General features: G+C 45.3%; 1 pseudogene; it reads right to left on the reverse strand.

Moving 5' to 3' along the window:
- Window positions 1-1,350: 1,350 nt before the first annotated feature.
- Window positions 1,351-2,752, reverse strand: LOC120663879 (annotated as a pseudogene).
- Between the last annotated feature and the right edge of the window lie 9,241 nt (window positions 2,753-11,993).

Here is an 11,993-nt window from a genome sequence, read left to right on the forward strand (position 1 = left end):
TATAGCTAGTTTGCTATCTTGAGACACAACTGGAAACTCGTTGGTTCCCGTGTGCTAGAACCTTTGCCGTGTGCACTATCTCGGGCACACGACAAAGAGCATGTTTGCCGTGTGCCACGAAAGGGACACACGGCAAACTTAACGGCACACGTCAAAGGTCATGTTTGCCGTGTGCCACGAAGAAGACACACGGCAAAGCAGTGGACACATGGCAGTGCATGATGTTTGCCGTGTGCCATGATTTACAACACACGACAAAAAAAAACACACAGCAAAATGCCTTCTTTGATGTGTGCTACGAAGGACACACGGCAAAATGTGGTCTTTGCCGTGTGTTTATTTCTGGCACACGGCAAATTTGTTTAAAAAATTCATTCTGCTTTTGAAACTTTTTTTCTTATCTTTATATTGTATGTGGGACTCTATACTAGGTTTTGGTACTTTTCTCGGTCATTTTGCTATATTTAACATTGTTATTTGATGTAAAGAAATATTAGAGAATAAGTAAATTTTGAACTGCAATAATTCTAAATAAAGTAATAATGAAGCAAAAAAATGATGTTAACATCATGAAGTCCCATGTGAGCCCTTATCTAAAAAATTGATGCAAAATTTGAAAAATTTGCTCATGAGCCATCCCATGAACCATGTGGCCCAACTGTTTTAAAATTCTATAAAAGGCAAACTTTCTCTGAAAAATATAAGATTTGTTATGGTATCATGATTTTATAAGTGGAGGCTATGGAAAAAATTTAAAAATGTTTAGCACAAGTTATCACTTGTACTCCTTATAAACCGAAGTATCTTCAAAGAAGATCTATAGAGTTGAGAATGAGATGTTGATATTTGAAGTGAAAGTGATAGTCGAATTGGGTGTTGACTTCAAAAAATTTTGTACATACAATACACAATCTTAGAATCTTTCGTGCCAAAATTTCATTATTTTTTAGATTCATTTGTTATTTTTTATATTTTTTCCCCATTAAATAATAACATGTGATATACATTGCAATGGAGATGTAACTGCATGAAATAATGATTTTTTCAGTGCAATCATAGAACAAAAAAGGTTGAGTGATTTTTTTTGTGATATTTATAGTGTTGTGAACAAATTTTAGTTAAACACGTAATGGTGATTCAGTTGGTACATATCGGATTCAAATAGCATGAAATAGTACATTTAATCCGCATGTGATAATGAAACAAGAAATATTTATTCTTGCACGAAATGAACGATATATTTTTTAATTATTACTTATTGACTACACTAGTTGAAACACTAATTAAACAATATTTGAAACACTAATTAAACAAAAATTTCGAAGCAAAAAAATAAAATGAGGCTGGTTGCTGTGTGCCATTTGCCGTGTGTGGCACACGGCAAACCTTTTGCTGTCGGTTTTAAGGGCTTCGCCGTGTGCCCCTGGCACACGGCAAAAGGGCGGTGTCCCGTAGTGAGACGATAAACTCTTCCCCTCGCACATATATGATATGCATGGGCAGTTGGGCACACATAAACACGTACGTTCGTGCACAATAATGCACGAATTACATGGAGCTGCAGTCCGCCGGCTGGAAGGAGAGCACGCCATTGCCGAGGTCGTAGAGCAGGTGCATGTCCTGCTGCATGTAGTTGCCGATGATGGTCGTCTCGTTCATCGGCAGTGTCGCGCCCGGCCGCGCCGCGGCGTTGAACAGCACCATGCATTCCGTGGCCGTGTCCACGGGCACCCAGTAGTTCTCCGGCGGCACCACCGTGCCGGCGTCTCCCCGCGCGACGCTCGTTCTGAATGGTAGGCTTCGTCGACGAGGCTCGTGAACGGGGTGCCGGAGTCGATCACCACGCCGCCGGCCCATACCCCCGTCGCGACCTGGCGGAGGCCGAACGCCGCCGCGGCGATGGCGAGCCTGGCGCTGCCCACGCTCATCCCGACCAGGGGCAGGTAGTAGAACGAGCTGAAGGGGTACTCCTTGGGGTTCTTGGCGAACGGCACGGATGTCACCGGAGCGTCGCCGTTCAGGCCGGCGGACGCGGCGACGAACAGGTGGCTCGGGTGGACGGCGTCGCGGAAGTAGGGCGTGAGGCAGTAAGAGAACTTGGTGTCGCCGACCTGGGGACCAGCGAGAGCGCGCCGCGGCCGAGCCCGATGATGCCGGACGCGCCGTCCAGGGAGCCCGGCGTGAGCCTCGACGCGGTGACGCACCCGAACGCGAGGCTCACCTTCTCCGACCGGAACGTGAACACCTCGGTTCCCAGGAGCCCCACGATGTCGCCGGCGCCGTAGCTGACGGCGACGGTGCACGCCCCGCTGCCGCCGAGCGTGCTGCACCGGGTCTCCGGGCTGACGACGGCGCACGCGGCGCCGTCGCACGGCACGGCCTGGGCGGTGCGCGAGCGGGAGGTGTTGTAATGGGGGAGGTACTGGCCGAAGCAGCCGGGGCGGCAGGCGGCGCACTGCGTCCAGATGAGGTCGCTGCCGGTGTCGACGATGGCCTCGGCGCGCTGCGGCGGGTCCCCGATGAGGTACTCGGTGATGTACTGCGTCTCCGACCAGCGGACGGGCGCGGCCACCACGCCCATGGACGCCAGGCGGCGGTGGGTGCGCTCGATGGCGCGGCGCACGCGCTCCTCGCCGGTGCGGCTGTCCTTGGCGTCGATGTGGACGAGCTCGAGACGGAGGCCGGCCGCGGAGGCGGCGAACCAGCACAGGGAGGCGCAGAAGAACGCGAGACAGAGCAAAGGCTTCGCCATTCTTACCTCAAGTGAAAAATGCAGCCAGTCCATAACATATGCTAAGGATATCGGTGGGGGGAATGCAGATTTTTATATATACTAATGCCACTGCAAATATGAGCAATTTCGTTTACTCACGCCCAATTCTACTCCCATGTTCTTTTTGCCATCAAGGTAAGTGTCCGTGAGTTTATTGTGATTTTACCTACTTCCTTTGACTAGAAATTGCTGCAGGCCTCAAGATTTTTGAGAAAGACCATGCTACCCCGAATTGGGATAGTGCATAGTGGTCTTGTGGGATTACGTGGACTTGTGGAGGGATGGTATTCATTCCTCGTTCGACCAAGAGAAATTGACAAAGCTCAGAGTTTTGAATTATGGTCAGGTCCCAATCCTTACTTCTGCTGTACAAGGGCATTCCCAACCATCTGTATGTAATAGTATTCATATTATTAATTAAAAACTTTCATGAACTTTTTAGCCTATGTGGCACTATGATAAATGAAAGAGAATGGAGAGAGAGAGATCGGATCATCCAGTTTCAACATGAAAATCTATGGGCTGGACACTGTCAAATTATGCATTGGGAAAGGATGCACTACTAGAAAACAGGCCAAAGGTCCTGGCCAAAGGTACCAGCTGCTGTTGCAACCGGTACTAATGCCACGCATCAGTACCGGCTGCAAAAACAGCTGGTACCTTTGGCCAGCGGCGATCAAAGGTAAGGTGTTTGGTACCGGGTTAAAGCATCACCCGGTACCAAAACTTCAATATAGAAACCGGTTAGTGCCACCAACCGGTACCAAAAGCACATGGAGGAATAGGTACCGGTTGGTGGAACCAACCGGTGCCTAAAGGGTGGACAATGGCACCGGATTTTGCCATGGCCGGTGCCGCCACCTGCCCACAACAAAGGCATCGGTTAGTAACATCAACCGGTGCCTATGCCTTTTGTTTGGCACCGGTTGTTGAGCACCAACCGGTGCCTTTGAGCCACGCCTATAAATACCCCAACCCCTCCCCCCTCCAAGCTGCCGTGAACTCACTGTTCATGGCAGCTGAGTGAGGGGAGGGGAGGCGATTTTTTTTCTTCAAAAAAGGTTAGTTATTTTTCTCCATAACTTAGCAATTGGTTTTTAGAAGCAGTTATCATTTAATTTATTTGATAAGTGAATAGTATCTATTTATTATAGTTATAAGCATTATCAATTATATATTTGAATTCAAATTTAATATAGTATGAATGTATTATTTGTACACTACAATGATGTATATAAATATATTGTGGACCTAGATGAGTCGGCAATGGATGTACATGGCCGATCGGCGTTCAAAGGAGTTCATTGATGGCGTGCATGAATTCATAGAAGCGGCCGAGAAACACAAGTATGACGGTTTCGTTCATTGTCCATGCAAATTCTGTAAGAATGAGAAGGATTACTCATCATCAAGAACCATCCATAGTCACTTGTTCAATAGTAGTTTCATGCTGAACTACTATGTTTGGACCAAGCATGGCGAAAGAGGAATTGAGCTGGATAATAATGTAGAAGAAGATGACAGGATTCCTGACTTTGCAGCCAATTATAATTCCTTTTTCAACGACACTGCAATGGGTGAGCCTGAAGAAGATACTGAAGGATACGTTGTAGAAGATGATCTTGGTCAGATGCTGCGCGAAGCTGAGGAAGGTTGCGAAACAGAAAAGGAATCGAGAGATCTGAAGCGTATGTTGGAGGACTACAGAATATTGTTGTACCCTGATTGCAAACAAGACCAAAAGAAGTTGGGTACCACATTGGAATTATTGCAATGGAAGGCATCAAATGGTTTGTCTGACAAGGGATTCGAGGAGTTGCAGAAACTTATTAAAAACTTACTCCATGAGGGTAACACCTTGCCGGAGATAACATACGAGGCAAAAAAAGTTGTTTGTCCTTTAGGATTAGAGGCACAGAAGATACATGCTTGTCCTAATGACTGCATCCTATATCGAGGTGAGTATGAAAATTTGGATTCATGCCCTGTATGCAACGCATGCCGGTATAAGATCCCTCGAGATGATCCAGGCGACGTTGAGGGGATGCGTGTCAAGAAGAGGGTGCCTGCCAAGGTGATGTGGTATTTTCCTCTAATACCACGTCTGAAATGTTTGTTCATGAACAAAACGAATGCTAAATTGATGCGATGGCACAAAGAAGAACGTAAGCAAGACAATATGTTGAGACACCCCGCTGATGGGTCGCAGTGGAGAAAAGTGGACAGAACATTCCCAACATTTGCAAATGAAGTGAGGAATATAAGGTTCGGCTTAAGTACGGATGGCATGAATCCTTTCGGTGAGCAGAGCAGTGGTCATAGTACCTGGCCTGTAACACTCTGTATATACAACCTTCCTCTCTGGTTGTGTATGAAGCGGAAATTCATTATGATGCCGGTGCTTATCCCCGGCCCGAAGCAACCCGGTAACGATATAGATGTGTATCTGAAACCACTGATTGAGGATCTTCTATTGTTGTGGAAAGATGAGGGTGTTCGTATGTGGGATGCGCACGCAGAGGATCATTTTAACATGTGTGCATTGCTTTTCGTAACCACCAACGATTGGCCAGCACTAAGTAACCTCTCCGGATAATCCAATAAGGGTTATAGGGCATGCACCCATTGTTTAGAAGAAACCGACAGCATGTACCTCAAGCACTGTAGGAAGATCGTGTATATGGGTCATCGTCGATTTCTTCCGATCAAGCACCCATTAAGGAGGAGGCATGCTCACTACGATGGAAAGGCAGATCATCGTACCAAGCCTAGGCACCGTTGTGGGAAAATGGTGTTTGAAATTGTCAAAGATATAAAAGTAGTATTCGGAAAAGGACCCAACAGCAAATCAGTGCAGAGTGATGACGGACGTGCACCTATGTGGAAGAAGAAGAGTATTTTTTGGGAGTTACCTTATTGGGAAGTCTTAGACGTCCGCCACGCAATTGATGTGATGCACCTAACAAAAAATCTTTGTGTGACCCTTCTAGGTTTCCTTGGTGTCTACGGTAAGGCAAAGGATACATTGGAAGCGCGGCAAGATCTTCAACGTATGAAACAACGGGCCGCCCTACATCCAGAAAAAAGGGATAAAGGACGTCATTATCTAGGTCCTGCGTGCTACACTCTTAGTAAGGAAGAGAAGCAAAGTATGTTCGACTGTTTGAACAGTATCAAGGTCCCATCAGGCTACTCTTCGAATATAAAGAGGCTACTGAACTTGAAAGAGAAGAAATTCGCACACGTAAAGTCCCATAACTGTCACGTGTTGATGACGCAATTGATTCCAATTGCACTTAGAGGTATTCTACCATCTAATGTTCGAGCAACAATCATAAAGCTATGCGCATTTCTCAACACAATTTCTCAGAAGGCAATCGATCCATCGAGTTTAAGCAGGCTACAAGAGGATGTTGTCCAAAGTTTAGTCAGTCTTGAAATGATATTTCCTCCATCATTCTTCAATATTATGACGTATCTTCTAGTTCACCTGGTCAAAGAGATTGGTATTCTCGGTCCTGTTTTCCTTCATAATATGTTCCCTTTTGAACGATACTTTGCAGTACTAAAGAAATACATTCGTAATCAGGCTCGTCCAGAAGGAAGCATTGCGAAGGGTTACGTCACAGAGGAGGTCATTGAATTTTGTGTTGACTATGTGGAAGAACTCTGCCCAATTGGGATTCCAGTATCACGTCATGAGGGGCGGCTGATTGGAAAGGGCACACTTGGAAGAAAATCAGTAAATGCCACAGATCATGCCACGTTGAGCAAAGCACATCTCACAGTTCTGCAACAATCAGCCTTTGTGGCTCCATACATGGAGGAGCACATGCAAATTGTGCGAAGTATATACCCTTTGAAGTCTGAGACATGGATTACAAAACATCATAAGGATACATTCGCCACCTGGTTGCAGAAGGAAGTCATGGCCAACGATCAAATTCATGAGCAGCTAGCTTGGCTGGCCAGGGGTCCGGCAAATTCAATCCTGATATACCAAGGATATGAAATTAATGGTTACACATTTTATACAAGAGCCCAAGATAACAAGAGCACCAATCAAAATAGTGGTGTCCGTATAGATGCCACCAACTCTAGTGGCCAAACGAACTCATATTTTGGTTACATTGAAGAGATCTGGGAACTCGACTATGGGCCGTTGAAGATACCTCTATTTCGTTGTCAATGGGTTAAACTCACATGAAAAGGTGTCGATATCGACGAGTACGGAATGACAACGGTAGACCTCAAAGAGCTTGGCTATCGAGACGAACCATTCGTCCTAGCTAAAGATGTCACTCAAGTTTTCTATGTGCAGGACATGTCTAGCAAAACGAGAAAGGACAAGTCTAGGAATAAATCAAGTTTTGTAGGTGCCGGAGATGAGGCAAAGCGCCATATTGTTCTGGCAGGAAAAAGAAAAATTGTGGGAGTCGACGATGTCACAGATGAAGAAGAATACAATAAGGTTGAAGATATGACTCCGTTCGCAGTGGAGGTTGACACAAGTATTCTTTTAGCCGAAGAGGAGGCTCCGTACGCACGTCATGATCATAATGAAGGGACGATTGTAAAGCGAACCATTGTTAATATTCCCTTAGTTGAATGATTATGTTTTGTGATATTTTCTGTGAACATTATTAGATTTCTTATGCAATTATTTGATTTATTATGTAATTAAAATAATTAGTTATGCACCTAAATGATTTATTATGTAGTAATTAAAATTAGTGTACATTTAAATGATTTATTATTGTACACCTAAAACCATAGTTAATATTTTCTTAGTTGAATGATTTACTAGGCAGTTAATAAATTTATTGAGCAAATAACAAATTTATTAGACAATTATTTTAACTATTAGACAATTATTTAAATTATTAGATAATTATCTGATTTTCTAGGCAATTATGCGCCCACGTGTTTTGCTAAAGATCTCCTCAGCTTCTTCAAAATAAACCCGCAGTCCATGCTAGTTGAAAAGTATTTCCAAATCCGCCCCTGCTTTTACGTTTTAGACCCTGATCTTCTTTAAAATTTAACCCACGGTCCACCCAACCGTGGCCCCTGGTCTTTTTGCATCCTAACCCCCGTGTCTACCCTTTAATTATGTATAGGTCCCTGGTTTTGCAGAAAAAACCCCTAGAAACTTAGTTTTTCTTGCAGAAAATCCCCTAGACCTTGTTTTAAGCGAAGTTTTCACGTTCTAGCTCCATTTTAGGCGTTTTTTGTGTCCACGCGATCGTTGTAACGCGTAGAATAGTTCTAGCATAGTTTTGGTTGCTGTTTTCATGTATTGTTGTACTGTTTCTTAGTTTTTGCTATTGTTTGCATGTATGTTTATGTTGTGTATTGTTTTTGGCCATGTGTTCGTGAGAAGACGTTGATCCATCTGATCAGTAGCCCCAGTACCAGTACCCGGAGCAGCCATCTTCTGAGCAGTTTGAGCAGCAGGAGCAGTTTGAGGAAGGCAAGTATAACATGTATTTAAATAGAGAGTGAATAATGCTTGTATTTATGTATTTATCATGTATTTTTGTAACTCATGTATTTATCATGTAACTCGTGTAACGACGACGAGTAACGACGATGAGTAACGACGATGAGTAATTTCGTATTCGCTCTCTAACTCACGCATTCGCCATCCCTCGACCCTCAACTCTAGACCTCGACCCTCAACCCGGTTCCTCGACCCGGTTCCTCGACCCTCAACTCTCAACCCCGTTCCTCGAACCGGTTCCTCGACCCCATTCCACGACACACACACACACACACACACACACACTCACACTAACACACACACACACACACACACACACTCACACTAACACACACAGACACACACACACACACTAACTCTCTCTCTCTCTTTCTCTATCCCTCTAACATACACACACACTCTCTCTCTCAAACACGCATATTCGTTCAAAGAATTGAATTCTCCTACTTCATTTAAGGATGGACACATACTCTAACACATTGTTACGGTTTCAGTTAAGGATGGACCCCTTCGGTGATGAGCAGGCCGCCGGGCAATACATGTTGGACGCAATAGACAAAGATACGAGGACCAACACCACCCAGCCAATCGCTGAAGAAGATGCTCGGACAGCTGATTCGTTCCTGAATATGTCTGGAGATGCCGATGAAGAAGATGATGACTTTGCGCCGCCGCCCAATCAACAGCAGCATGTTCTAGTACGAATCTTAAAACTATATGCATGGTGTCTTTAGTAGATTAGTTTTGCGATTAACATATCTTTTCTGTAATTTAGTCGACCTCCGCATCGACTTCGTTGAGCCAGTCAAAAGGGAGACGCCGGCCAACCAAGAAAATGGAGGGAAGACAGGTCGTCAGAGAAGTGGACGCAGAGGGCTGTCTAAGTGCTCCAGAGGATGCTAACACAAAATTTGTCAACCAATGTGGGGTTATTGTTCGGGCAAGAATTCCGATCACCACAAGACTATGGAAAACGACCAAACCCGAAGAACAGCAACACGCCGTGCCTACACATCAGAAGGAAATGCTATGGGTAGAACTCAAGGATATGTTCACTCTTTCTGAAGGAGTTGACCAAGAACTTGTGAAGAAATGTGCCTTGAGAAAGATGGCCCTTGCCTTTGCAACTTTCAAGAAGAAGTTGTACACCAATTACATCAAGAAGGATAAGGAGCCGAACTGGGACGATCTTCCTCAGGTTAAACCATACTGGGAGGAGTTCAAACAATACAAACTATCAGAGGAAGCCCAAAAAAAATCCGAACAAGCCAAGGTGAATGCTGCAAATAAGAAGTACAGCCACCACCTTGGGGCTGGCGGGTACAAGAAGTCAGTTAAAAAATGGCAGAAGATGGAGCAGGACCTTATAGATAGAGGCATCAGGCCGACGACTTGGGATTGGCCGGATAGATCCAAGTGGTGGTTATTGCTAATGGCGTGACACTAAACTAGTTGGATGGAAGTTTGGTCGTGCCCGAGCATATGCAAGAAGTGTCCCGCGAACTAGTCGCTGCAATAGATGAGACTCAACAAGGAACATTCCATGCTCAAAGGGAGAATGATGAGCTAACAAGGGCATTAAAGAATCCGGAACACCCTGGACGAGCCCGCGGCATCGGCGTGGTCCCATGAAAAGTTGCTTGGGCCGGAGATCCCTCTTACAAGACTCACCGAAAGAGCAAAGCCGAACAGGAAGAGAAACTTCATGCCATAGAAGAAAAGATGAACGAGAAGGTTGCGTCCTTGGAATCTTAGATGGACGCCAGGGTCAATGAGGCAGTGCAGCTAGCTCTGAGCCAAAGGGGCACTGCTCGGTCGCACCCGGATGTTGTGATAAGCCCGGCCTCTCAGCGACGCAGCAGCTGTGCATCCACGGCGGCGCCCGATGTACAAGCGGAACATCAACCCCAGATTGAGCCAACGGCGGTAGATGACCAGAGGTATCCAGTGGATGATGTCACCATGCCGACACCGTGCGAGCTTCATGTGCGAGCAAGAAATATATCCATTCATGTCGCATACGGGTCAGCCATGCCCCTGAATCCTTCTACTACAATTCATGGAAGGCCGATACCTCCTGGCTACACCTCCGTCACAGTCGAGCAGATAGTTGGAAACAATGAGGATCTTAAGCTCGACTTCGTTGGAGGGGATGGAGAGAAGACATTGGGAGACGCACTGCACGGGGTCGTTCTATGGCACAAGGCCGACATCAAACTTACTGCAAGCACAACGGCTCCCGTGCAGACCGATCGCCCGTCTCCGCGGCCTACCTCACCGCCGTCCCCACTACCACCTCCTTCACCACCGTCTCCGCCGGCGCAAAGGGCCACGAGTACTCCAACTCCTCCTACACTAGAAAAGGGAAAGAAAAAGACAGCATCCCTCCCAGCGGCTGGACCCTCAAAGAAGAAGCAGAAAATGGTCGAAAGACAATTAACCTACGAGAAAACCGCTGAGGAGTTGGAAGAGGAGACTGCTCGATATATAAAAGAACAATTGAAGCCTAAAGTCCCCCCGCCGAGGGAAAATGTACCTCTAGAACTAGGGAAAAAGCTTCTCGCAAACCTAGACAACCCACCAAAACCGAAAAGCTTACCCTCGGACTATGATCGTACTCTGACAAAGGCACACAAGGTGAGAAATCTGAAGAAAAAATGTGGCAAGACCATTCCTCAGCTTGGCACACAACAAAAAGAACTCGAGCCCCTCCGGGTGCCAGGGTTGCCACTCCTACACCTGACGGACGTACAACTCCAGGCGGACCTACAGGCCGCAATATTTCTTTCTGAAACTGGATTAACGCTAGAGGAGGCAACGGGGCATGTGGAGGCAAAAATCCCTATCGCTCGCACTATTACTCCATTCCAGCATGGAAAACCGTTTGTCACTGAGGAAGAGGAGAAAAGTCTAGGCACGTTGATGTTCAATTTGCATAGATGGTACCTGCGAATGGCAAAAGACGAAGGAAAAATGTTTGGAGTCAAGTATCGTGACCATGATTTCTTCCGCGGGGAGGACGACTTCTGGGTGTACTTCCAAAATTTATATCACATTTACCATCGACAAGCCCTCGACGCCTCTATCATCACCATTTGGGTTTTGTAAGTATCACTTACCTCTACATTAATACTTTTTGTTAATAAGAACATAATTATATGTGTGCATTATAAAATTTGTATTGCATCGTTTAGACAGGAGATCCAAAGAAGCCGAAAACATGGATGGCACCATCAGATCGGCTTCATGTCTCCTTTGCTAGTCAACCAGAAATTGATCAACGAAAGTTACAAGGAAACGTGCGAAAACATGTACGATTCGTTGACTAGGCAAAGTTACAAATCCTATATATTCATACCATACAACTTTGGGTAAGCCTTGATCGACTCAAACCTCTGTTATATTACTAAATAAATTCTAAGTTGTCTAATACAGTTATGTATATATCCTATCTATATCTGCAGTTATCATTGGATTTTACTCATACTTTCCGTAGAGACCGGCAATCTTATAGTCTTTGACTCAATGAGAAATCCATATTCCGCAATCCAACATATCATAGACCCCTTGAACAGGTAAGTTCAGTTTGCACAATCAAATCTTTTTTCTGTTAATAACAATTCCTGAATATCAAACTTAACTTTGAGCGTAGGGTTTGGAAAAAATTTGTGAAAAATAACAAAGGACGTGGTCAATGGAGGCCCGAACTGAACGTCA

The sequence above is a fragment of the Panicum virgatum genome, chromosome 3N (assembly GCF_016808335.1).
Source record: "Panicum virgatum strain AP13 chromosome 3N, P.virgatum_v5, whole genome shotgun sequence".
Taxonomy (NCBI): domain Eukaryota; kingdom Viridiplantae; phylum Streptophyta; class Magnoliopsida; order Poales; family Poaceae; genus Panicum; species Panicum virgatum.